At 33.3% G+C, this 4,934-nt stretch overlaps 1 protein-coding gene across 1 annotated transcript in view; it reads right to left on the reverse strand.

Moving 5' to 3' along the window:
• LOC107568706 (myotrophin-like) overlaps window positions 1-4,934 on the reverse strand; it is a gene marked incomplete at its 5' end in the record, with an annotated part of 14,583 nt that overhangs the window by 5,434 nt on the left and 4,215 nt on the right. The window lies entirely within an intron of this gene.

Raw genomic sequence — 4,934 nt, forward strand, 5'->3', positions numbered from 1 at the left:
GAGAGAGAGTGTGTGTGTGTGTGAGTGAGAGTGTGTGTGTGTCCGAGCGCTGAGAAGAGATTGAAACACATTTACACAACACTGCGGTGATTCAAGACCAAAACATTCTTACACACACACACACACACACACACACACAAGGCTCTAGTACACACAACCACCACACTATTACACAACACTATGGTATACAACATAACATTTTATTATCTTAAAAAAAAAAAAAGTTACAAAATAATTTTCTTAGATTTTTCTGATAACAGTTGAGATTGCGACATAAAAAAATACCCAGGTTTGCTGCGCTGCGTTATATTCCAATTTCACAAAGAAGCGTGCAGCAACAACCTGATAAAACGACACCTTTTCATTTACTGTATAATGTCTTCAATCGCTTTCTGTTAGAAAAATTGTGAGAGAATCGAATCGTGAGTTGAGTGAATCGTAACTCATAAAAACATATGTTTTACAGTCAGGCGAGCACTAAAATATTGACGTTCTTGTGCTTCTTGCAGCTCAGAGAAAGGCGTCAGAAGGCCTCTAATTCTGCGGTTTCATCCAGAGTAAACAGACTTCACGCCGTTACGACCCAACATTATTCAAGAAATAAAGAACAATTTACAGCAGATTAGCCTTCCACCCAACCAATAAGAGCCGATTACACCGTTATTGAGTAACAGCGAATCTCATGCATAATCTACAGGAGCCGGACCTGCGGGGCCCCTCAAACTCGAGGGCGATCCTTTACAGAAATATTATCCTGCGGGCGGATCGATGCGGCAGACTGAATTATTCCTCGTTACACACAGGTCAGAGTCTGCAGTCACAGCTTTACTCTGAACTCACTCAGCTTCAGCGGCCGAAAGCGAAGGCCATCACACATCTGCCTTCTCTGTGAAAACACCAGCGGGCACCGAACACACACCACTTCATTCTTTAGTTTCACATCTCTCACCGCATAATAAACGTCTGTTCAGCTCGGCGTTTGTTCCCTGCGCTGTGCTCAGTGCTGATGCATGCTGGGTAGAAACTCATGAATCCAGATACTGACCCTGTGCTGTACACATGATAACTCAATGCAACAATCGCATCAGCATTAATAAAAGTTTGCTAGTAGACGGTGATGATCATAATTCAAACTTTCCACAAATCATCTACTGAACTGCATGCATTTTATAATGGCTGACGGACGCAACTCATTAGCATATCATTTGCATATCAACCCCGATTGGATATTCAGCAGCTTGGTGGGTAGTGGCTCATTTCGTATGCGAAGAGGTTAGCCAATCACAGAGCTCAACTTTTAAAGGTTATTAACAGAATAAAACATTTATTTATATTTTTTAAGATCTCTATATAGTTTTTTTAATTAATTTTATTTCTTAGTTTCAGTTTATGTTCATTTTAGATATTTAAGTACTTCATTTGCATATCAACACCTATTGGCTATTCAGCAGCTCGGTGGGTAGTGGCTCATTTCGTATGCGCAGAGGTTAGCCAATCACAGAGCTCTAGTTCTTAAAGATACAGTGGTTTCATTTTTGGAATGACCATCAAAAACTAAACTATTAAACGATGCCTTTAAAAAACACGTCATACTTGAGTTATTAAATTTTAAAATAGAAATTAAATAAGATATTTAAGAAACATTCCAAAAATAAATTTAGATAAACTTTAAGGTTATTAACAGAATAAAACATTTATTTATATTTTTTAAGATGTCTATATCGTTTTTTAAAATAAATTTTATTAGTTTGTTCAATTTAGATATTTAAGTACCTTATTTGCATATCAACACCTATTGGATGACTGCAAACATTTTATAATGGCTGGCAACACAACTCATTAGCATATCATTTGCATATCAATTGGATATTCAGCAGCTTGATGGGTTGTAACTCATTTCGTATGCGCAGAGGTTAGCCAATCACAGAGCTCAATAACAGGTCGAGTTCTTAAAGATACAGCAGCAAAAACAGGCCGTTTAATTTTAGGGATGATCTTAAAAAAAAAACTAAATTAACTATTAAATTATGATTTGGCAAATGTTTTAAGTGGACTTCAGGGGAAGATAAAAGTTTATTTGCATATCAACACCTATTGGATGACTGCAAACATTTTATAATGGCTGGCAACACAACTCATTAGCATATCATTTGCATATCAATTGGATATTCAGCAGCTTGGTGGGTTGTAACTCATTTCGTATGCGCAGAGGTTAGCCAATCACAGAGCTCAATAACAGGTCGAGTTCTTAAAAGATACAGCAGCAAAAACAGGCCGTTTAATTTTAGGGATGATCTTAAAAAAAAAACTAAATTAACTATTAAATTATGATTTGGCAAATGTTTTAAGTGGACTTCAGGGGAAGATAAAAGCAATAGAAGTAGAAGTAGAATATAAGCTCTTAAAGAATAAAATGAATGGCATGATTATGCTGGAGATAATTATGGAAGTTTTACTTCCTGTTCAGAGCATCTGACAACTAAAAACAAAAAGAGGAAGTGCTTTTCTATCACTCTTTCTGTCCGTTTCAGTCATGTGACTCTTCCTCTCATCTATCTTTATGAGCATCAGTGTGGGAAAGTAAAGGAGTGAATACAAGAATCCAGCTTCAACAGCTATTTTCATGGTGCAAATCATTATTACAATTTAAAATATAAACTAAATTAGATATTTAAGATTTTTTACCCCAAAAAATTCCAAAACGTTTGCCTTTTGCAGTTTTACATCCACACATTAACCGTAATTAAAACTGGAAAATACGGCCGATCACAATTAATCGCGGATCATTTAGAAAATCAATCATATGAAACTTTCTACTTAATGTAAAGCATTAACAATGACTTAACCATGAGAATATTTTTAATTATTGAAATAAACATTCCGAAGCTTAATCACTACTGACGCTTTTATAATTTATTTTAATTGTGATTTTTTTTGTCATATGAAATATTTAAATAATGTACAAGTAATGGATATAAATAAATAAATAAAAATCAATGTAATAATAATAATGCTACCAACAAATGATTATAATAATAATAATAATAATTTTTAAGGGGAAAAAAAAAAAATCACAAGTTTTCATCGAAAGGGCTTGCTTTTGATTTGATTAAAAGATAAATTAATATAATATTTTATGCCGTCATTTGAATACCAGAAAAATTAAAATAAACAAAAAAAAGAATATAAAAAAAATCATAGGTCCCTATTATCATAAAGGGTAAAAAAAACACTGTAAAAAAAAAAAAAAAAAAAAAGCTTTAATTAAAATGTTATTAATCAAACCATTTGCAATTAATTAGACATACTTTTTGGTTACTAAAACAATTAAATGTCCAGAAAGCTTAACACGGGGGGACAACATTTAATTTGGAAGAAAACTAACAGAATTTTGGGAAAAAAAGAAAGAACGTATTTCATAGGGCCCTATTACTGGTGTATCTCTAACAAAGGAAGTAAGTTCCTCCCCAACTTCCTGTTTGAGTACAGGACGACTCCAGAAAGCCCTGCACTCGTCTAGTGACCCGATGGAGAATAAGCTGAAATATTCCTCCACAAACGCCTGATCAGTGCTCAGCATGTGAGCGGCGCAGAGGAGATGTGTGTGTTGTTGTGTAATCTCAAAGGGGATCTCAGTGAAGAATGTGCAGCGCTGTGCTGCATTACATAACCCCGTCTGACCCTGCGGATGCCCCCGTTTACAGCCGCGCTCAGACGCTTTCAGCTTCAAAACCCACAAACAAAAGCTCTTTCTCTGAACGCTACGACAACATACACAACACAACACAACAGCAGAACTGTGCAGCCGGCAGAGAGTCTGAGCAGCAGTGTCCTAAACAAGTCGACACGAGGAGGGGGGTTTATTAGGCACAATAGGAACATTAAACAACCGGTCACTTTAATATAGATTTCTACAGACGCGTTCATATTGGCTGTTTTTTATTTTCAACACACACTCACTGTAAAAACAAATCTAGGGCACAATGTGCTATATTAATATGAAGGAATTTTCCATATTTATCTTTTACAAATCTTTTATCTGTATTTTGTGAAAAAGTGTTTTATTGGACATTACTGGATAATGTCCTGGCAGAAAATTACTAGTATATTTTCCTTAACCCCCTCTTTCTTTTTACAGTGTAGAATTTATTAAATAATATTATATTATTAAATAATTTTAATTAAATAATTTAGGAGTCTTGGCTATTTTTTTATTATTAAATTATAATTCTAAAAACGTAAAAATAAAATTAAATATTTTTAATATTATTTTAAGTTTATTAAACAAAGCATAAATAATTTATTACATTATTTAAATCATTTTAATTATGATTAGTTATGCGTGTATTAGTATGATTTTTGTGATGATGAAGTTGATTTTGCAGTATTTAAAATAATTTCACTGGATTATCCCAAAATATAAACAAATATATTGCTATTAAATTGCATTTTTGATAATAAAAAATAATTCTAAATAAGCTAAATAGTTTAAAATTATTAAAACACTTGTGTAATAGATTTGTTTAATATAAATATTATATTAAATATAAACATTTTAATAATTAATAAATAAAAAAGATCAAAACATATCATTTAATTTAATTATATAATACTGTATTATTTTAATTATATAATTTATATAATTCTTTTATTTTGAACACAAGTGTTTCATAATGTGAATCACTGGATTATCCCACAATATGCACATATCATTTTTGTTGAATTTCCATTGGAAAAATGTGATGTATAGCATTACTGTCACCTATTATATCACACTGTGATGTAAGATTTTGCTCAGCCGCCCACCTGTATCACACACACACACACACAGACACGGACAGAGAGACACACTCACAGACACAGACACAGACACACTCACAGACACAGACACACTCACAGACACAGACACAGACACACACACACACACACACACA

The sequence above is a fragment of the Sinocyclocheilus grahami genome, unplaced genomic scaffold (assembly GCF_001515645.1).
Source record: "Sinocyclocheilus grahami isolate Dianchi unplaced genomic scaffold, SAMN03320097.WGS_v1.1 scaffold1275.1, whole genome shotgun sequence".
NCBI lineage: Eukaryota > Metazoa > Chordata > Actinopteri > Cypriniformes > Cyprinidae > Sinocyclocheilus > Sinocyclocheilus grahami.